At 40.3% G+C, this 23689-nt stretch overlaps 1 protein-coding gene and 1 long non-coding RNA gene across 4 annotated transcripts in view; one reads left to right on the top strand and one right to left on the bottom strand.

The window, feature by feature from the left end:
- Positions 1-36: 36 nt before the first annotated feature.
- Positions 37-22623, bottom strand: LOC148125669 (uncharacterized). 2 transcript variants are annotated; one of them, XR_015743921.1, is made up of 4 exons: positions 22504-22623; positions 3646-3718; positions 773-931; positions 37-368 (listed from the first exon to the last, which is right to left on the bottom strand). It is a non-coding gene; the product is annotated as an uncharacterized LOC148125669 (long non-coding RNA). The 2 variants fall into 2 exon arrangements; XR_015743920.1 differs by having other exon boundaries at positions 37-931.
- EPS8 (EGFR pathway substrate 8, signaling adaptor) overlaps positions 22601-23689 on the top strand; it is a 172735-nt gene continuing 171646 nt past the window's right edge. Inside the window, exon 1 of one of the 2 annotated variants that reach the window (XM_087935145.1) lies at positions 22601-22991. The gene's annotated coding sequence lies outside the window, so the exon portion shown is untranslated. The remainder of the gene's footprint in view (positions 22992-23689) is intronic. The other variant, XM_087935143.1, reaches the window with a different exon arrangement.

Genomic DNA, 23689 nt, shown 5'->3' with positions numbered 1-23689 from the left:
AGAGAGAGTGAATGGTATACAGTCATTTGGGGAATTTCCACTGGTTGAAAGGTTGACTTTCCAGTCCTACTCCAGTGCGTTAAGTCCATCACAATTCTGATTCTCGTATGTGTATTCTTTATTTCTATGAATAGAACAGTGTTCTATTACAGGATTCATAGGATTCATTAAAACTCTTTTCAATTATGCAATGTTAATGTTACAGCCAAAGCAATTTCCTTCCTGATTACAGTAACAACAAAAAGGCAGTTTTCTAGTATTTTAAAGTCATATAACGAATGAAGGCATATACTAAAGTCAAATACTTGAGATCACCTTCTCCAGTTGTGTTGATTTAGGTCTGTAGACAGTTATCACCCACCCATCTCCTAGAAGAATGAAATATTTTGAGAAATATTAAAAAGGCAGTATAAAATATTTCCCCTAAAAGAGAAATAAAAATCTTAAGGGAGACCGAAACTCAGAGCCCAGCTCCCTTCCCCCAAGCAGATACTAAGCTGAGGCCAGTTTTTAGAAATGCAGATTTGGTAATCCATTATTCCCAGCAGCAAGATCTGAACAAAGGTAGGGTTATCCCTCAGCCACAATAGGAATTGCTCAACAAGCCCATTCATTGTGTTAGTCAAACTTCAACCAAGCTTAGCTCAAACAAACTTCTAGGATTTGTACATGGCACCATGGGAGTCTGACAATAGCCAATAGAATACATGTTCTTGTACAGGAACAGGAAGCTCTAGTGCAAAGCCCAAGAGAAAGTATAAAAACCTCTCACTCTCAACTCCATGTGGTCAGCTGCCCAGAATCACGTGCTTAGTGGTTCTGCTTCATCAATAAATGGATCCTCTTTCCAAACAGTTTCCAGCCTCCGTTTTGTCTCTAGTGCCTTTCTTTCTTCTTGGAACTGAAACTGGATATTTCTTTCAACAGGTTCCTAGATTGAATAGACAGTAAATTCAAATTATCATTGTTAAAATTAATAGTTGATTGCACAAAGGTTCATTGTGAAATATGGCTTAGTAAGTGATTTCTCTGTGTTCTTTATTATTAGATATGTCAGGGCTGTCCAGCTCCAAAAAGACTGAGTGGTTTATAAACCATGAAATATGCATTGAAAAGATTGTTAAAAATATAATAAAACTGCCCAAATAAGACAACAAAAATAACCCCAGCCCTAGGAGCTGACCCATGTCTTAAGGACTTCCAGACTTGCTAGAGAATAGGAGCCATATGTATCATTCAGAAATGCATTTTTTCAGAAATATTTTACCAAAACAAATGATGAATTTGCTGTTATCACAAAAAAATAGGTATGTTAATTATAGTGATTTCTGCATATTATGTTCTGGTCAGTTGTGAATAAATAGCTGGGGTTTTGTACAGTGGTGGGATTCAATTTTTTTTACTATTTTTACTTGGTGGACATGGCAGGGGAAGGTTACTACAAAATCTCCATTACCTCCCCACCCCACTAACCTGCTTTCCAGCTCCGTTCTCCTGTGCAGGGCAACAAAAGAAGACCCAGCCAATCAGCTGGGACTCGGGAGGCAGAGAATAGATAGGGGAGGGGCCAGAGGTGGTATTTGCTGGTTCTCTGAACTACTCAAAATTTCAGCTAATGGTTCTCTAGAACTGGTCAGAACTAGCTGAATCCCACCTCTGGCTTTGTAGTCAAAACAGAAAATTTTCCTGTGGGAACCAAGGACATTTCATCAGGTGGCTGGAAAGAGGAGGAGTAGCATAACCAAGCAACCGACCAGCACCTCTATTGGATAATGTGACTGATGACTTGGGGGGAAAGGGGAAACTTTCATTTTTTAATTAGGTGAAAACCGTGGGAATTTTCAGTCAGTTTTCACCAGTTATGCCACTATGATGTATCCAATAAATGGTTCTTTATTGGAATCTACCTGCCTTGGAGTTCTGCTTTCAATGGGTGCATTACTTGGAACGTTGACATCTATGACAACATTTCATTTTATGAAATAGTTCTATTTATTCAAATTATTATTAGTTTAGGCACTTGTATGTCATCAGAGAATAATCCTAATAAATGCAATGAGTACTCGGGACTTTCAAAGTCTTTATCTTTTTATCCATTTAAAATGTTGACCTTCATACTAGATTTTTGTGCAAGACGGTATTGCAAATAGTTTTTGTTTTGTTTGTATATATATTTTTTTGGAATTGTAACTTTCAGAAGCTATTGTCCACTGCCTATTTGTCTGGAATTAATTAACTGATTGTGATTTATATTTCTGAATAGACGTGAGTGGCAATCTGCTGTAAGAAATGCATTTAAGTTTTTCTTTCCATTATCACCTATTATTTATTGCGTACACGTGGGAAGCATTTTTATTCCAATACCCCCTTGAGCTTCTTGGCAAATGTAATCTATTTTTGTTGATTTGAAAGGCCACCTCATCTGATTTAATTAAGAGAACTTTTAAAAAATAATTTGAAAGAATCCTTGAGTTGATTGTGATGGAAAGATGGTATGGTACAGCCATGATAAAGACAAATAAAATCCAAAGTTACAGAGTTGACTTTGTACAAAACCTTGGAAGAAAGTTGGCTTTGTAGAAAAACTTGGAGCGTGTTCAATGAAATGATATCCATACAGCTTGAACCGCCATGGAAATGTGCAGACAAGCTGTGCTCTTGAGAAGTGTTTCGCTTTATTGTTCCCTGCTCTCAGTTTTTAATTTAATTTTTTTATACAATTGGCCTATAAGTTGCCCTTTATGCAAAGCAAATCCAGTTGATATCCAGTTGGGGAGACATAAACATTCTAATAGTTAAAGGAAAGTCATAAATACCACAAAGACATTGGAAAACCAAAGCTGGCAAAATCCCCCGAGATCAGAGCTATTAACATTGAGCTATGCAGCAAACCCCACATCTATTTAGCTAATTTCTGCCTATTAAAATGATGCTATTACTGCTTAATTTGATAGGATTCCTCTTTGCAATTTTGCAAACAGCTGTCGAGACTTGGATCTAATTTGGCAGAAGAGCGTGCAGCAAATGACTTGATTCTTTAAGAGCTGGACTTGCACTTTGGCAGCAGTCCTATGCTTACTTGGAAATAAGTTCTAGAGTTGGACCACTGGGCAAGGTCTAGAATCCACAGTATAAAAGGCCTCCCAAATTGAGCTCAACATTATTATTTTTCCTCCACTTTCTTCCTTGAGAAAACAAAAGTACTAGGTTCGATTCTAAGTTTCCTCTGCAGTGCATCCATGCTGATATAAAAGAAAAGGGTAATTCTGGTGGTAAGATGGAGGCAGGGAGAGAAAGAGCATTAAAATAGAGGCTGGTATGTGCAGATAATGTGTAGGATTATCCCAGAATAATCGGCCCAGATTTATACTGGGGAATGATTCATATCCCATTCTATGAAATTATTTACCTCCTTTGGAATTTTCTGAATTTTGCTGACATCTTTGATATTGTGTATTAGAGCCCCATCATCCTCTTTTAATGACCCCATAATCCCTTGCATGGTGGAGTTTGGGCAACTGAATGGAGCTGACTGTTTACTGGCTGGATGCCCTTCCTGTCACCAATGTGGAGTTTTGTTCAGCAGACATATTCTCATTATGCCCAGAGAGAGAAATATCTGCCTCTACCTAGGATCAAACTCACATTCTCCTGATTGTGAGGCGAGAGCTCCACCTCTAAGCTGCCACACCACTCGTATTAGAGCTTCACGTGGGATCTGTTAATATACAAAGAGAAGTTAAGTACAGTAAATAAAGAAGAGAGCCAGTCTGGTATAATAAAATTAAGGCGATAGGCTAGAAACCATGAGACAGCTTGGTGATCTTCATCCAGCCATTCCCTCTCAGGCCTTTCGAAGAAGGCAATGGCAAACCACTTCTGAAAATCTTGCCAAGAAAATTATAAGGATTTGTTGCAAGCAGCTACCAGGAGTCACTAAAAGGTGCATTCACGCACATACACATTCACGGGGGAATAAAGAACGCTAAAGTTTGTCTTGTTTTATTCAACATCTTATGTACCAGACTGAAAAAGGAATCACCTCTTTAATTTCAGTAACTGAATTATCTTTAGCAGCAATAACTGTTATCAACCACTTCCTATAAAACAATCAACTTCTCATATCACTGTGGGAAAAGTTTGGTCAATTTTCTACTGCAATATAGTTCGAATCAGTAATATTTCGTGCTAGTATGAATTGCTTGTTTAGATCCTACTTTAGGTCTGGATTTTGAGTAGACAATTCTAAAACAATGTGTCATAGTTCCGAGTAATAGGCCCAATCAATTCAGGACTCAGGCTATGGTTTTTCTCAAAGATCCATTTTATTGGGTACCTTATATCGGCACGTTCAAATGTGAAACCAACTCTGAATAAGCCCTGCGCTTTGGTACAATTAAAGAATAGATATTGTCCACCCCCCTTTGTGTCAGAGGTCACATTAACCAACCAAACAGGCGATGAACTTCTCATCTCTCCCTGTTGCCATTGCTAGGGTACTTTGAGCTGACCTTGGTTCTCATGAGCCTTATTGCTGTTAAGTCTGGCACTGTAGAAAAAAACATTCTAAATTCTTCACCACCACCACCCCACCCCATATGCATGGCCACTTAGAAACGAAGCAAAGTATGGCTTCAGCTAGAGTGGTTTTGAGAGTTGACACAATGAGCTTTCTCTTCTTCATCTGGTCTCTTATATACTTGCTTGATGCTTGAGATCGCTGTCTTATTCCATTATCTATTTGCTCTTAGCTTCAGCTGATAAAAGCATGGCCGGATGTTGTTTTGTAGAATTCTGATATAATGCAGAATTCATGCATCCTTCAATGATGAATCTAAGACACTAAAATTCTGGGTATCCTCAAACAATACACAACTATCTTAATACTAATCATTTGATGTAAGGTTTTTGTTGTGTTGGTTTCCTCCAGAAATAGCATACTCACATAACCCTAAAAATTCTACTTCTGTCTAATATGATATTTCATCCAGGCACAAAATTTGGGAGAGAAGGACAGCAAAAACACTGTGAAATGATAAAATTTATGACTTTCAATCATATTCAGCTCTTCCCAGTCCAGTCCTTTAAATCCCATGGGGAATTGTCAAGGGATTTCTTGGCTATGGCCCTGGAACTTAACAAAGGTCATCCTACAGCAGGTCCATCACGTGGATTCACACCTCGGCCTATTTAAAAGTAGGGCTACCTCTTGCCACCTCTGGCCAATTCATTTATATAGTTTGTTCCTGTTAGAATTATCCTTGGGGAAGCTAACCTTCCTTCTGCTTTAATCAATGGACTATCCATCCCGCCCGCCCATGGAAAGCTACTGTTTGTCTTCTGTGACTGGTATTGGTATTACAGCCAGAGCTAAACTCAGGGGTGGGATTCTACCAGTTCGCACCTATTTTCTAGAACCGGTTCTAAGCAGTTTGGAGAACCAGTTGTTAGAAGAAATTACTGGCCTAATCCTGTAAGGAAGGCAGGAAGGAAACATTCTGGTGTTGCTTACAGAAACTGTCTCTCCATTAACCCTTATTACATTCTTGGCAGGACTAGACTTCTTGTCTCAGGAACTTCTCTGGAGTTTTTTTCCCCTCCTTTGCTGGTACTTTGCTTGTGTGGAGTGACCATTCAAAGTTACAATGGCACTGAAAAAAAGTGACTTATGACCATTTTTTACACTTTTGACTGTTGTAGCATCCCCACAGTCATGAGGCCAGGTGAGGAGATGCATGCCTTGATGTGATATTGAGTTGGCCACACCCAGCCAATAACATGACCACCAAGCCACGGCCACCCAGTCACATGACCACCAAGCCACCCCCACCACCTAAGCCATGCCCACAGAACCGGTTGTTAAAAATTTGAATCCCACCCCTGGCTAAACTCTCCCTCCCCACCATCCCCCCAGTAAATCAAAATCTCTTGTGAATTCATTTTAAGGACTCCTGTTTCCTTCAACCTAGCTTTTCAAATAGCTGAATAACTCTCAATTTAATAGACTCAAGTGGAAAATGTGCATCTGTTACCTTAACAGCAGCAATGGGTAAAGCAAAGCTAGTGTGTACTGCCCTCTCTCTTCCTTCAACTTAAAAATTCACAGTATGGTATATCCAAGTAGCTCTCTTGCTCATATCTCCAATGGTGGTATTTTACCGGTTCGGCCCGGTTCTGCTGAGCCTCAGCAAACACCGAACCCGTTCTCTCTGCTGCTCTGCTGTTGGGCCTGCCCACCTGCCCAGGCTCCCATACTCACTTTTATTCCCTACAACCGACACCCCCTACAACCATGCCTATCTTAGGACCTTAAGTCTTAAGTCTTTCCAATGATGATCAGCGCTGGATAATCACAAGATAATTGCACTAGAAAAAAAACCTCTGAGCTATTGCTTCAGAGATTCTGCACCATTAATCTCTGTAATGGGCCAGGGCAGCTGGTGTAACAAGAACCATTAGCAAGCATATGGTCCTTTTGCCTTTCTGATACTGGCCTATAAGTAAGGTGATACAAGAGCATCTTGAGTTTTGACTGAATGCACCTCTTTGCAAAGCACATTCCTATGCAGGGAAAACTAGAATAAGAGAAAAAACAAGACCAGGAGACTTTCATCTTAATATCTTGTGCAACTTGGCATCTTGCATGCAGATAATTCTTTATTCAGCCAGGATGGTGGGAGGTAGTTTCTCTATAGCAGGGGTTCTGATGACTTCTGATTGCTTTTACCTGGCGCCAGCTTAGTATTGAACTTTAGTTAACTAAATTCTTTTGTATAGGCTTGAGCAATAAATAAAGTGCAACAACTTATGATCCTGAACCTTTGTACCTGACAGTTGGCTCCATTCTCAGCTACAAGCACTATCAAAAAATGATATATCTTCTATCTGCTTTCCTCTACTACATAAGTGCATAATGTAGCTGCCTGTTTTCATTTTAGTATGCTATGTAAATCTTGCCATGGTGGTTTGTGAACTGATTTATTGCTTGGCACAGCCTTCTCCTCCCTGACGTGCTCCATAGATGTGGATTTCTTCTAGAACACCTCCCCCTCCACAACCTGCATGGTCTTTTCTGGGAAGCCTGAGAGTAAGGTTCCGTAAGTCAGAGAGTACTAGTTCCTTAATGAAAGGAAGCTTCTATTAATCAAAATATCTGGACAAAGTGGTTAAGGCACCAGGCTAGAAACCAGGAGACTGTGAGTTCTACCTTAGCATGAAAGCTAGCTGGGTGACTTTGGACCAATCGCCAGGAGGCTGTGAGTTCTAGTCCCACTTCAGGCATGAAAGTTGGCTAGGTGTCTTTAGGCCAGTCATTCTCTCTCATCCCAACTCACCTCACAGGGTTGTTGTGTGGAAAATAAGAGGAAGAAGGAGTAGTAGATATGTTCACTGACTTAAATTGTTTAAAAAAAGCCCAGCTTGAGTCAAACTGCACCACCAGCTCTACGAAAGCAGGAAGCCCTAGTGAAGGAGTACAATGAAATTATGAGGAACCCACTTCTTCCTGTGCATGTTGATCTTCCTCATCTATCATTCACTGGCAGGCTTAAATCCAGGAAGCCCTCTCTGGCACTGGCTCAACAGCTGTCTAACAACTTTGACATCAACACACAGTGGAAAGACAAATGGGCTTCTGAACGCCCAGATACAGGCAGTTATGTAGATGACCCTACACAAAAGGTGCTGGGATTTGACCTTCCTCACCAGCATTGGTCAACACTGAACAGGATCCGTAACCAACATGGTGTCTCGTTGCCAGGACTCATTGTTTAAGTGTGACCGACTGTGGTGCTCCTTGGCAAAATATCCATCACATTGTATCTGAATGTCCATCAAGAGCTTACATTGGCCCAGTGTCTGGTTTTTTCAGTGTGGATTCCTCTGCCCTTGAATGGCTGGGTGGACTGGACATTAACATTTGAACCACTATAAGTCTACGTATTCGCCATACCCTAAATAAATAAAATAATTTTATAAAAATAATAAAGGCAAGATACAAATAAAATAAAGAAATAAAAGTTAGAAGATCTTCCATCCTCTTCTGATAGTTCTAACATGCTTATCTTAGGCAAAGCTCAGTATTTGTTCATCGATTTTGAAGGTTTGGTTTGATTGTTTTCATGATATAAAGAGATTTCCAACGTCTCTTCCACACCTGTGGCTAGATTTGCATATCATACTAAACCATAATAAGGTTTATTTGATTTATGGCTTAATAATATCATATGAGCAACGCCAATTGTAATTTAGTGCAATTTATTAACCTATATTATAATTCTAAGATCCAGTTTTAACTACTAAAGATTGCCTTAACAACTCTAGCAAGAATTTCCTTTGTTAGGTAATTTTTGAGAATACATTGCCATGAGATCTAAATAACTGTTCCATTAGCCATATTTGAAATAGACAGCTCCATATCATCCAGCCTATTGAAAGATGAATAGAATAGAATTCTTTATTGGCCAAGTGTGATTCGACACACAAGGAATTTGTCTTGGTGCAAATGCTCTCAGTATACATAAAAGAAAAGATGCACTTGTCAAGAGTCAAGAATCATAAGGTACAATACTTAATAATAGTCATAGGGTACAATAAGCAATCAAACTCCAAACTTGATTGCTGAAAGTATGACTTCAGCAACAGAGTGGTCAATGCCTGGAATGCACTACCTGACTCTGTTGTTACATCCTCTAACCCCCACTCCTTTAACCTTAAACTATCCACTATTTACCTCACCCCATTCCTAAGAGATCTTTAAGGGGCGTACATAAGTGCACAATGGTGCCTACTATGCCTGTCCTATTGTCTCCATGTATTTGTACCTATTTCCTGTATTCTTACTCATGTTTATACTTATACCTATTATCTTGTAAGTGATTGACAAATCAAATAAATGAATCATACTAGTAAACAGTCAATATAAATCGTAAGGATACAAGAGACAAAGTTACAGTCATACAGTCACAAGTGGGAGGGGATGGGTGATAAAGAGTGATGAGAAGATTAATAGTATGGTATCAATAACAAATTTTCAGTTGGAGTTAAGATCGATTTACAAAGCATGCTAAGCCACCATGCAGGGTGTTTAATGGGTTTCATGAATCCAATCAGAGATTTTCCATTAAAGAATACCTAAGAGAAATCTGGACCATAACATATCTAAGCAAAGAGTCATCAAAAACTCCGCTAGTCCTGTCACTTAGTGGTTCTCAAGGTATTTGTAGTCTCAAGCTGGAAAACAAATGCTAGCATATGTCTGGAATGACTAGATGGAATGACCAGACTTGAAATTCTAGACCTAGAAAACTAGAACTACACCACCTTTGGTCCGATCTAAGTATAGTACATAAAATTATATATTGCAATGTCCTACCTGTCAATGAATACTTCAACCATACTTCAACCATAACAATACAAGAGCACACAATAGATATAAACTCAAGATAAACCACACCAAACTTGACTGCAGGAAATATGACTTCAGCAACAGAGTGGTCAATGTCTGGAATACTCGACCTGACTCTGTGGTTTCTTCCCCAAACCCCAAAAACTTTAACCTTAGACTGTCTACTATTACCCCTTTCCTAAGAGGTCTGTAGGGGGCCTGCATAAGCGTACCAACGTGCCTACTGTCCCTGTCCTATTGTTTCTTTTATTTTTCTTATATGTATCCATTTCATGTATTCATAATTATGTTTATACTTATACCTATTATCTTGTAAGTGATTGAAAAATCAAATAATAAATAAATAAATAAATAAATGTTGTTTAATCATAGCTGAAGGATCACAGGTTCTCATCTTGGTCCGATGAATATTTTATTACAAAATATTGAAACAAAAACATAGCTGGGCAAAATGTCAAATGGCTTTCAAACAAAGCCAAAAGAAATGTAATAAGACTATTGTAACTGCTCATATAGTCTCTAAATGCACATCAGTTACGGTACAGTGCATATATTTTTATGCTTTGCTTCCTAGTAATCCCTACTTATTCTGGTTTAAGGGAAGAGTGGAAAATCTGTTTCATTCATAGGCATACATTATTAAAATATGATGTGGAAAGTTAAAAAGCTGGGGAAACAATACAAGTCCACCCTTGTGACAAAATCTAGAGAGATCCACAAGGAATAGTAATTATCCTGGGACTTGTGGTATGAGTACAAGATTGCACAAGAAGGATGTAGAGAACTGAAATAAGTAAAACAGATTGAAACAATTAATCATCAGTGAAGCTTCTTTTATCTTTCGCCATGGACTTTCAATGGAGCAGAGGAGGGAGAATAAAAACAATGTTATAAAAAAAAATGGTCATAGAGTTAATGAGAATGTCATGATTTCCAGAGCATACTAAATGAATGACCCGTTGGGATCCCCATATCAAAATAATTTACCTTATGTGCAGCCAGAAACTGAAAATAACATTTAACACGGCAGTCCTTGAGCAAAATGGTTCAGTTGAGATCGGTGTATGTGGGACTGATTGGGGTAGATTGTAGGGCTGACACCGAAATATACTTTTATCATATTTTATTTATCTCTATATTAAATTATTGTATTTTATTCCAATGTCATTTGAAATTGTATTTTATTCCAATGTCATTTTAAATTGCATTTTATTCCAATGTCATTTTAAATTGTATTTTATCCAATTCTGTTTTAAATTGTTTTTATCAGATTTTGGTAATAATTTGTGCCTGGAACTCTGTACTTTGAGGTGGCCCAAAGGCTAATCAATAAACTAAACTAAACTAAACTAGAGCATTCATAACTCAACTTTCTTCAATCTAACTTAACTGTCCAGTGGTGACTCATCGCAACCCCTTTACTTCTCGGCCAAAATTATGTTGGGAATGACAACAGTTGGAGTCCAGCACATTGTACCAAGCTGGAGAAGGGCAGATTTAGCAGATAGAAAGGTATTGTGTCTTTTAGGGTCTCAGGATTAGTGGCAGGCTGAAGTCAATGAAGAAAATGTGAGAAATAGTGGCCTTTTTAAAAAACTTCTCTTTGTTGCAGCTGATCGAGATCGCTGTTTCACCACTTAACAGGTTTATTTTATGCATCCGATCACCAGTGTATGCATTCTGGTGAACCAGTCGATCAGGCAGAGCAATTTTCTTTCTCTTCTCAGCCACTTTAGGATCGCAACTAAGCCCCAAATTTATGTTGCTAAGCGAGGCAGTTGTTAAGTAAAGTTTGCCCCATGCTTACAACTTTTCTCGCCCCGATTGTTAAGTGAATCAACACACTTGTTCAATGAGTCACACAATGGTTAAGTGAATCTGGCTTCCCCACCATGACTTTGCTTGTCAGAAGGCTGCAAAAGTGGGTTCACGTGACCCTTGGACACTGCAACCGTCATAAGCATGAGTCGGTTGCCGGGCATCTGAATTTTGATCACATGACCTTGAAGATGCTGCAATGGTTGTGTGAAAAATACCTTAAGTTCAGGGATGGGATTCAAAAATTGTTACTACTGGTTCTGTGGGCGTGGCTTGGTGGGCATGACAGGGGAAGGTTACTACAAAATCCCCATTCCCTCCCCACCCCACTAACCTGCTTTCTAGCACCGTTCTCCTGTGCAGGGCAACAAAAGAAGACCCAGCCGATCAGCTGGGACTCAGAAGGCAGAGAATAGATGGGGGCAGGGCCAGTCAGAGGTGGTATTTGCTGGTTCTCAAAATTACTACTCAAAATTTCTATTACCAGTTCTCCAGAACTGGTCAGAACCTTTGCTTAAGTTACATTTCTCAGTAAAGTTGTAACTTTGAATGGTCACCAAATGAACTGTTGTAAGTCGAGGACTACCTGTGCTTTCTATGAGCAGGGATTTATTGTACACAAATGTGGTGTTCATCATTTGAACATGATGAATCAACTCTACCGTATTTCTCTTCTCAGCCACAAATGAAAGGCTGTATCTGTATGCCTTTCAAACTGCAAGATTTGACCGTCTCTATTGAGTCACATCTCACATTCTTAGTAACGCAAAATACAGGGAAAACTTAAATCAGGTAGGGGCATATTTACACTTTAGGGCTGCACTATACTTATATGTTAATAAATATGCAAGTTCCACCTTTAAGCAACAAGTGGCAGTGCAAACATCTGTTCAGAGAGCACCTGATGTGTAACATGAAAGATCTATACTGATTGTCAGTTGTATTCCAGGCAGAATTTATAAAGTGCTGGTATTGAGCATTAAGCACTGCTAGATGGCAGCATTGAACTAACCTTGGCTGATCTAAAAAAAAAGGAAAGAAAAAGCAAGATAGGTCTGTTTAATACTTGGAAATAGAGAACTGTGAGTGAGATTGGGAAGTGTGTGTGTGTGTGTGTGTGTGTGTGTGTGTGTGTGTGTGTGTGTGTGTGTGTGTACACATACACATACACACACTTCCCAATCTCATATATATCAGGCAATAGAAAACTAGTGTTATATGGCTGCAGAACCAAACCAAACCTACATGGGACTGAAGTCACCAGTAGTTGAATTCAGCTTGAAGGAGACTCTCTTCCTGATCTTGAAAGCTCAAACTGGTTAAAGCCTGAGTATTTGAAGGATGCCTCTCCTATTATAAACTGCCTAGCCACGAAGATCTACAAATGAGACCAGGGGTGGGATTCTACCAGTTCATACCTATTTTCTAGAACCGGTTGTTAACATTCTAAGCAGTTCAGAGAACCGGTTGTTAGAAGAAATTACTGGCCTAATCCTGTAAGGAAGGCAGGAAGGAAACATTCTGGTGTTGCTTACAGAAACTGCCTCTCCGTTAACCCTTATTACATTCTTGGCAGGACTAGACTTCCTGTCTCAGGAACTTCTCTGGAGTTTTTTTTTCCTTCCTTTGCTGGTACTTAGCTTGTGTGGAGTGACCATTCAAAGTTACAATGGCACTGAAAAAAGTGACTTATGACTGTTTTTCACACTTACGACTGTTGCAGCATCCCCACAGTCATGAGAGGCCAGGCGAGGAGATGCGGGCCTCGATGTGAGTGATTTTGAGTTGGCCATGCCCAGCCAATAACATGACCACCAAGCCACGCCCACCCAGTCACATGACCACCAAGCCATGACCACCAACTAAGCCACGCCCATAGAACTGGTTGTTAAAAAATCTGAATCCCATCCCTGAAGATGCTCCCTCAATCCAGAATCTCATCTTGCTGATACATAGATACATACATACACTGTATTCCCCTCAGACTTATTTACTTAAATATTTAGTAAATCATCTCAAATCCCAATCTCATTTTCCAAGAGTTAAACATTTAAATGGTTTTATTGTTTATGGTTTTTTTTTTCATATTGTGGTTTTAAATGTTTCCCAATTTCCTAGTCCAGCCAATTGTCCAGTTTCTCTGGTGGCCTATTTTCCCAATAGTAATCAGGTCCAACTTTGCTTAGCTTTTCAGATCGAATGAGGTCAGTTAAGTACTGCCACTAACAGAGGCTATTTTTAATTTTAATTATATCCAAATCAAAGTTTGGCTCCCTCTACTCTTTTCTTTCTCTTGGTTCCACTACTGTTTTTAGGATAAAATCCAGCCTTGTGCTCTTTGCTTTTCCTATGCTGTAACAGTGATTGTGCTTTTGTTATTCTGTTTCCCATATGTTTTCCTCTGAGTGCTCATTCTATTTAAAAAAGAGATGGATCAGGAGCAGAAAAATAATATGTAAATATTATATATGCAACATTAGATTTTCAGAATTGTTTCTTAAGCATTTAAGAGCTGTTTTCATAAACTGCTTCCTTTCGTTAGTTAAAACTATTTAGGGCCATGGAAAGAACACATTGTAGTTACGATGTTGAAATTTGGCTAAGCTAATCTGTTGAATAGCCAGATTGTCTTAAACTGATAAAATTAAAAACTAAGCAGTTCCAAAAACATCTCTAGAGACTGTCCATTTTCAGTACTTGACATTTTTGGTTGTTGTTGTTTGATTACCAGTGTTTGGTAATGAATTTTCAGGGAATTAAAATAGTTTCCCATGATCTTAGTGTCACAAGAGTTTGAAAATCATAGACCTGGAATGGACCTAAGAGCAGCCAAAGCCTGTCTTAGCTGAAAACAGTTTTCTTGCAAGTATCTATGATAATCTAAGAGTTTTCAGACAATCGCTGATTGCTATAAGCAAGCATTCTTCCTACCAGGAAGACCCTGCCATCTGATTTTGAGCAGCTGTCAGGGACTGTGATGTACTTATAAGTGGTGAAGAAACTATTGGTCCAAAAACCAAGGTCTCTCTTCCCATGAACTACTTTTTATTTGTAACAGTCAGATTCTAGCTTGCCGTTTCTTCTTCAATGTTTGACATCAGAATACACAGTAGAACCTCTGGTCACGAATGCTTCTGACCACAACCAAATCGGATTCCGACCAAAAAAATTCACAAAATTTTTGAATCTGATCGTGAACACATACACGGGTGGCCATCAAACACGATCCCTGACCCAGAAATTCCTGAAGACGAAACATTAGAAGATTAAGAAATCACCAAAGTTATGGAACGAATTATGGTCATGAGTAGAGGGTCTACTATACTTCCCAGGAATTCAGTGCAAAATGGAAGGGTAGCGGTTTTCAGACTGGAGAATTGTCCCTTTAAGGTTGAGGCTCCATTGTTCAGAAAAAAAGGGTGGAGCCAAGAAAGGATATCTGGCCCATTGGATAGAAGGCAGCAGGTGAGTTGTTGGGGCTGTCCAAGGTCCTGATGCCCTCCCACTTTGTAATGTGGAGAAAACACCAAGGCAAAAAGTAATTCCAAAGGTGCCTTTTTTTCAAGAGGCAACTGGGTTTTCTTGCTTTTTTTAAAAAAGACATTTCATTTCTCATCCAAGAAGCTTCTTCAGATTTGACTCTTCTTGGATGAGCAGCAAAACATCTTCAAAGAAACACAAAATAATCCAGTTTGCCTCTTGAAAGAAAAAAAAAAGCACCCTCGGGATGATGGAGAATCTCCATAGAAAGGGCAAAAAATAATGAGATAATTCATAAGGACTAGAACAAATGTGGGTCAGTTTTGAGGAATAGAGAAGTGGCATGTTGAAATTCTTCTGCTCCAAGTTGAGTTTATCTCTGTCTTTTGGTTGTTTGCCTTTTGCTAAAAAAAAGAATTGCCATTGGGTAAATACAGTAACTTGTGAATATATGGTCCTTACATTTATAGTATTTTTTTAAAAAAAATATTATACACAAAGATCTCAGGTAGAGTAGCTTGGATCAAGGTTTTAATTCCTCACCCTCACCCTCCTCAGCAAATCTGTTGTGCAAAGTCTTCGGGTTCACCAAACAAAATACAGGAAAGGACAGAATATCTATGGAGATTCTCAGTCATCCAGGTCATGGCTGTCCCAAAGGTGTTTTTTCAAGAGTCAACTGGACTTTCTGGTTTTTCTTTGAAGACTTTCCGCTTCTCATCCAAGAAGCTTCTTCCTCTTTGGGACAAATCTGTTTTAGATCACTACTACTATCTATTTTTCTGCTATGGAGACTTAAACATTGGGCATATACTTAAGCCACCATTTGCTTTGCTTGTCTGTTCAGATGTAGGAGGATATCTAAATTCAGTCAACAGTGGTTTGTAAATCCTAGTTTGTGGCTTGCTGGGATATGACAACTCAGTTTCGGTTTGTTCAGTAAAATGTGATTAAGCAAATCATGGCCTGGTATGATCTGTGAAACGGTTTCTGACATGCTTCCTGAAGTTTAGCAGCATTCCTAAGATGCACTGAGCCACAAACTAGCCAAAGAGATTTAGCTTTGTATGTAAATCCACCCCATGATCTTCGTCTGCGGTTATCTGGTAATGTGAACCATGATCTGTACAAAAGCAAGTTAATTATGTAAAGTTAAAAGTGTGCTGTATGAAGACAGCCGGTGACTATGCCCCAAGCATAGAAGAAAAACAAAGCAATCCATTTGCATCCTGTAAAATCAGAGCCTGAATCCCTCTGAATTTGACAATGCTTATTTTTAACAGATTCGTTTGCACAGTGACATAAAGTGCTGTGGATTTCTTTCGGTCTAAATTGTCATTCATTTCCTCCTCATGCATTCTTCAGCTTCCTAATCTCTGGGGGTTCTGTTTCATACTTTACAGTTGCTGTTCATTAAATATCGTTTTGTGTTTTACACCTGGCAATTCGCTGCTCTACCCATACTATCAGAATGACAGCTGTGATGATTAAAAACAAATCAGAAACAAGAACATGCATTCTCTGACCATGAGAGAGGAGGGAAGCATGAAGCAGGAACTTAATATAGATTAGATGTCACAGAACCTCAGTCAAACCATGGAGTGAGAGTGGGAAAGAGGTTTCACCTTCTCTTGACTTGGAGTCCTTTGCACAACAAAAACAATTTTAAATTAACTCTTCTCATTTTATAATTCCAGAGCTGCCACACCGATTTGAAAACTATAAATCCATCACTAGATGGCTCTTTCAATAAAAATATTTCTCCTTTCTCAATTACAGGACTGAAAAAAAAAGAAGAAATAAAATCAAGCCTTTTTATAAACCCCTGCACCTTCTAGATTTGCTTTCAATACCCAGCCTCAACTTCCGCTGGAACCATCAGAACACTTCCCACAATGCCCCGTTACAGTTCGTTACTATAGCATTGTGGGAAATTCAAACAACGCAATGTATTGGGGTGGGCTTCAAATAATTTAACTGTTCTATCGCCAAGACAAAGCAGACTCAGATACCGGAGTTGAAATCAGCTCTTTATTAGCAACCAATAACTTCAACTAAAGTCTAGCCGCAGCAGCCCTTTTTATAGCGGCTGCTCACGGCTTGCATCCAATGGCATGTGTTTAAACTTCCCGCTGCTTATGTGGCCAATCAGAACTTGTTGTTCTTAACCAATCATTACGCTGTATTAACTAACCAATAGGAATGTAGTATTAGAAGTCTGTATTTGAATACACTACATTAACCACCGGTTCTCTGCCCGGTTGCTGGGTGGCTGTGGCCTAGTCAGCCTTCTGCACCCTGGGAGCAAAAACGGGCCACACCCCCAGCGCCCCGTTTTCAACCTAGTAGGCCTCCCTGAACCACCCTGGGAATGAAAACAGGCCACAAGGGGCCCATTTTGCCTTCTCCAGGCTCCAGAGGCTTTCTAGAGGCCGGAAACAGGCCTGTTTCTGTCCTTTCAGAACCTCCAGGAAGCCCGTTTTCACCTTCCCTGGGCTCCAGAGGCTTTCCTTGAACCTCCAGGAGGCCCATTTTTCGCCCTTGCTGAATCTCCACATGGGCCCTGCACTTATCTGTGATCCAAAACTGGCTGTGTGGGGACTCCTGGGAGGGGCGGGGTGGGGCGGACAGGGCCAACCAGTCATCGGAACGATCACTTCGCCGAACCAGATGTAAAATTAACATTCGATTCACCCGAACTGGCATGAACTGTCTGAAGCCCAACCCTACACTGAGCCCCACAAGAGGATATTTCACCAAGCACTCCATTTTAAAAGTTGAAGGAGACAGCAGGCTGAAAAGTTGGTTTATTTTAACACAGCAGAAAATCAAGAGTACAACACCAGTGAGGTGAAGTCATAAAATATGCTTTCCTGGCAGGATTGGATCACTGAGAGAATTTGAGGCTCTTGGGGACACTTTGTGAGTAGGAAGGCAAAAATAGTATTTGTGTTCAAGAAGACACTGGGTTATATTTCCGTTACCGTTGAGTAATATCTCAGTCTGGGTTTTTAAATTAAAAAAAAATATTACATACGCTATACAATGCTGGAACTTCGTGTACATTTCAGGGGGTTAAGAAGGGAGTGGAAAGACTGGATGATGTCCAAGAGGCTGTTCTTGGAGACAGTCAAAAATAAGAAGTTCATGTTTCAAAAACATCTCTTTTTTTAATGCTCCTCAATAGCAATCTTTTATAAACATAGGGAAAAGTTGAATCGATTTTGAGGAATGTATTTCACAACACAGGGTATAAGTAGACCTCAGCTCAAATCATAATTGAGGCCAAATTTCTGTTGTTAAGCGAAACGGCTATTAAGCGAAGTTTGGCCTGTTTTATGACCTTTCTTGCCCCAGTTGTTAAGTGAATCACCGCAGTTGTTAAATGAGTATCAGGTTTGTTAGGTGAATCTGGCTTCCCCATTGATTTTGCTTATCAGAAGGTCGCAAAAGGGGATCAGATGACCTTGGGACTCTGCAACCGTCATAAATAGGAACCAGGTGCCCAGCATCCAAATTCTGATCATGTGACCATGGGGACACTGCAGTGATCATAAGTGTGAAAAATGGTCATGTCACTTTTTCAATGTTGTAACTTTGAACAGTCACCAAGTGAATTGTTGTAAGTTGAGGACTATCCATATTTCAGGTTCATTTTTTAATTCTCTATAAACAACCCTGCATTAGATCAGAGGGGGCACAATTCTTTTCTGCCAGGGTTACACACATACACACACACACCAATGTGGGCATGGCTAGACAAGAGAAGGATGGAACAAGGACAAAAGCTGAAGTTGGTGCAACTGAATTTCACATGAATGAGAATCAAACTAAATAAAGTCAATGCAGTTTAACAGATTTAACAGATAATCAGAGTTGGAAGGGACCTTGTAGGTCCTCTAGTCCAAATCCCATCCAAGCGGGAGACCCTACACCATTTCTGACAAATGGCAGTCCAATCTCTTCTTGAAAGCCTCAAGTGATGGCACTCCCACAACTTCCGAGGGCAACTTCTGTTCCATTGGTTGATTGTTCTCACTGTCAGAAAGTTTCTCCAGTCCCCTAATCATCCTGGTTGCTCTTCTCTGTACTTTTTCTAGAGTCTCAACATCTTTATAATGTGGTGAACGAAACTGGATGCAGTACTCTAGGTGTGGTCTTACTAAGGCTTTATAAAGTGGTATTAGTTCTTCCCTCGATCTTGACTGTCTCCCTCTGTTAATACAATTTAGGATTGCATTAGCTTTTTTGGCTGCTGCTGCACACGGCTGGCTCATATTTAACTGGTTGTCCACTAAGGCTCCAAGATCCCTCTCACAGTTACTGCTATTGAGCCTGGTTTCACAGTCTATATGTGTACCTCTGGTTTTTCTTGCCTAAGCGCAGGACTTTACTTTTCTCTACATTGAATTTCATTTTGTTAGATATGGCCCAGTGTTCTAGTCTGTCAAGATCCATCTGGATCTTGAGCCTATTTTCTTGGGTGTTAGCTATTCCTGCCAGCTTAGTATAATCAGCAAATTTGGTAAGTTCCCCTTCTATTCCCTCATCTAAGTCATTAATGAAGATATTGAAGAGTACTGGGCCTAAGACGGATCCTTGTGGCACCCCACTGCTTACTTCCCTCCATGTAGACTTAGACCCATTAAGGACTACTCGTTGAGTATGGTTTGCCAGCCAATTGCGAGTCCATCTAGTGGTGGTGCTATCTATTCCACTTTTTTCTACCTTACTAAGAAGTAGGTTGTGGTCTACTTTGTCGAATGCCTTGCTGAAATCTAAATATATTATGTCCACGGTATTTTGCTGGTCTACTAATTTAGTCACTTTGTTGAAAAATGAAAAAAGATTGGTTTGGCATGATTTGTTCTTAAAAAACCCGTGCTGACTGCTTGTTATTACTTTACTTGTTTCTAGATGTTGGCAGATCTGATTTTATATTATCTTTTCCAGTATCTTCCCAGGTATTGATGTTAGGCTGATTGGTCTATATTTTCCCGGATGTTTTTTTTTTCCTTTTTTGAAGATGGGAACCACATCAGCTCTTTTCCAGTCCTCTGGTAGTTCCCCGGTGCTCCAGGATTTTTGAAAGATATGGTGCAGTGGTTCTGAGATGACCTCTGCCAGCTCCTTTAAAACTCTGAGATGTAATCCATCAGGCCCCGGTGATTTGTTTTCATCAAGATCAGACAGGTGTTCTCTTACTATTTTTTTTGCTTATTTTAACTTTTATTTCTGGTCTGTCTTTTACAGTTATGTTTTTGGTGGGTTGAGCTATAGTTTCTTTTTGCGTGAAGACGGATGCAAAAAATGAGTTAAGCAGTTCTGCTTTCTCTCTGTTGCCTGTTACTTCCTTGCCATCTTCTCTCTTTAGTGGACCGACTGTTTCCTTGATTTTTTTCTTGTTATTTATATGTTGGAAGAAACTTTTTTTTATTATCTTTGACTTTTGTTGCAAGTCTTTGTTCATTCTGAGCCTTTGCTATCCTGACTTTCTGGCTATCTGCTGATATTCTGTTTTAGTTGTATATCCTTCTTTCCATTTTTTGTACTTGTCCTTTTTTTCTTTCAATTTGCCAGAGAGATCTTTGTGCAGCCATGCTGGTTTCTTCTTGGATTTTTTGTTTTTCTTTCTCAGTGGTATTGTGCTAGTCTGGGCTTCTATGATCATACTTTTTAGAGTTTCCCAAGATTCTTGAGTTGTTTTCCCCTTTAGGATTTTCATCCATGGAATCTTTCCCATGTTCTCTCTGAGTTTACTGAAATCAGCTCTTTTAAAATCCAAGACTCTGGTGTCATTATGTTCTGTTGCCTGTGTTTGTGTTATGTTGAATTCTAGTATGACATGGCCACTCTCGCCCAAGGTTCCTGCAGTTTCAACTCCCTCTATCATTTCTTCTCTGTAAGAATTAAGCCCAGTATGGCTGTCCCTCTAGTTTCACCCTCTACCTTTTGGACAACAAATTTGTCAGCTAGGTTGGTTAGGAACTTATTTATCACTTGGTGCAGAATTAGTTTTCCAATTGATATCAGGATAATTGAAGTCTCCCATTACTATTGTGTGTTTCCTGCTATGTTTGTTAGTTGGCTGACAAAAAGGACATCTATATTTTCTGCTTGATTGGGTGGCCTATAATATACACCTATGGCCATGTCATTCTTTTTTTCTTTTATATTGACCCATATGCATTCTAGGAGGTTTTCATCTTAGGTTCCATGCAATTCTGTAGCAATATAGTGGTCCTTTACATACAGTGCAACTCCACCTCCTCTTTTATGGGGTCTGGTTTCTTTTTGAATAGTTTGTATCCTTCTACCAGTATGTTCCAGGTTTCATCCCACCAAGTTTCTGTTATTCCAACTATATCATATTTACCTTTATGTATTCATAGTTTGAGTTCACCCTCTGTTCCCCAGACTTTGTGCATTTGTATATAGGCACTTGAGATTTTCATGTCTGACACTGTTTACTGTCTACATAACCTGTGTTGTGCCTATGTGCTTATGATAGTTATTCTCTTTATACTGAATTACATGATTTCCCCCATTTATCTCATTAATTGTTACTATTTGGAAATGATTAAAATTTCTTCAGATACCTTCCCTCAAAGCTTTTATGGGCCCTTGGTGGTCAAGAGATCATGCAATCATACATTTTATGTTTTTAAAATAGATGGAGGCAAAATATTACTAGCTCTAAACCAGAGCCAGTTGTAATATTTAACACAACCAAGAGAAGTTTCCTGTCACAAGTATCCCTAAGGGAGGCTTAAAAATAACCAATAAGGTTTATATTTGCCATATAAACACTTACAGTAAGTGTTTATATGGCAAATATAAACCTTATTGGTTATACCAGTATGGTGTGCAAAGGGACCTAAATATTATAAACACTGCAAACTGCTAGAGTACCAAGAAATAAATAACAATAATACCACAGGCATTGACTAATTCACCATCAGTCAATTGCGAAAGGCAGCCTTACTTGGAATGGCTTACATCCTGTGACCCCATAAAACATCTGCATCTGCCTATCCCAGGTCTTTGGGAAGGAGTCGACAGGCAGACAAAAATGCCAAATCCAGTCTGAACATCTGGCTGGCTGTGCGACGAACCAGAACAACAACCAAAATCACTTGGATGGCAATTAGAAAATTTACATAGTGACTCGACAAAATTTCTATCAGTCAATTGCAAAAGACAAAAGTGCTTGGATCCACACATATATTATATTAACACATCATGACAGCCTAGGTTCTTGGGAAGACTTCAATGCAAATGTAGGTCAATACCAGTTAAAGAACTGGCAGCCGTGACTTCATGTTATTGTGACAGACAGACCCTGATAATAATAGTAATAATCCATTCAATTTATATGCCATCTGACTCCCTGTGACTTGGTGGTTTATAATTGTTAAAATGTTTAAAACACTGAGAACAATGCTAATAAACAAAGCCATCACAAAACAAAGAAAAAGCTACAAAGAGAATAAACCAAGAGGGGAACAGAAGGGGGATGTTAAGAAACCAAATGGTCTTTTTAAACTTTGTTACTGCTATTATTTTTTCTTAACACACATTAACAATAACAATACAGTGGAGACATTGCAACCTTGTATATAAAATTAGAAGCCCAGTTTCAGAAGAAAGCTGAATGGGAATGAAGGAATTTTACTCCCATGTACCTATAGGCTGACTTAAGCTATAGGTCAGCGCACAATTGTGGCTTACTTCGACTGGGGTTGAAAACCCACAAACCACTAACACACAATCCACACACATACACACTGTCTACAAACCACGAGGCCCGGAACTCACGCCACGGTCCCCATTTTGCCAAACGAAACTCTCGCTTTCGCGCCTCAGCCAAGGGACTCGAACCCAGCACCGCCGTGCAGGGAGAATGCCCAAAACGGGTCAAAGCGGCACGTGTGAACCGGGTCTCCGCCGGCCTTTTCCGCTCGAGCAAAGCCCAGGTGGGTCGCTAGAGGGAGACCGGCGCCACCGAAAGCGCCCGAGCCGTGGCCGTCGCCGAGGCAGAGGCGGGCACTTCGGAAGGCGAAGCTGCACTTAGCTTACCTTGCGCGGCGGCGGCGGCGGCGGCGGCTTTTTCCGCTTGGCTCCAATGACCTGCGGGAAGCGAAGGGCTAAGCCGAGGCTCACCAGCCGCACTTCCCGGGCCAGAAGCGGCCGGGTTTGGTAGCCTTCCTTCGGTTTGCAGCCCCCACTTCTCGCGGGAAAAAAAACCTTGTGAATGAACAGAAGCGGAACGGGGGACCCGAGAAAGGTAGGCGGCGGCTCGGGGGTCGCCCCTAAGCGTTTCCCCATCCCCCCACCCCCACGCGAGACCGGCCCCCACGCGGGTTGCAGGCTGGCTTCTGCGCGCGCGGGGTGGTGGTGGTGGTGGTATGGTGTGTGTGTGTGTGTGTGTGTGTGTGTGTGTGTGTGTGTGTGTGTGTGTAAAACTGCGCTGAATCCTATGGCCCCATTTCGATCCCATCTCCGATTTCCCCGGGCGAAGGTTGCTGGCTGGGTGGGAGGGAACGGTGAACTCTCACGGGTGAAAATGGGAGGCGTTTTGTTGGTGATTCTCACCTGGGCTTTGGGGGTGGGGGGTAATTTAAGGGTGGGCAAAATGAGATTGTGTGCATTTGTGTGTGTGTGTGTGTGTGTGTGTGTGTGTGTGTGTGTGTGTGTGTTAAGCCAGAATCTGTGGGATTTGCTACCTGTGGCTTTTCTGTTCTGTAACCTGAACATTCAGGTGCCACTCCTGTCGCTGGTCCTCCCACCTCGATTACCCCACCCCCACCCCCATATATATATATATATATATATAAATATATATTTGCAAGAAAGGTTTGCTTTTCTGCTGTAGGCTTGTGTGACTTTCTCCCTTCTTTGATCCCCTAGCCCTTGACACTTCTGCCTGTCTGGTGGGCTGGATTTCAGATTCTCTAATCTTTCGCCCAGGCATGGTTGATGTAC

This window comes from Pseudonaja textilis, chromosome 5 (assembly GCF_049901715.1).
Source record: "Pseudonaja textilis isolate UNSWEBS1 chromosome 5, rPseTex1.2, whole genome shotgun sequence".
Classification (NCBI taxonomy): Eukaryota; Metazoa; Chordata; class Lepidosauria; order Squamata; family Elapidae; genus Pseudonaja; species Pseudonaja textilis.
Note: the sequence above shows the minus strand (reverse complement) of the source record. Positions and strands in the feature narration are given on the sequence as shown.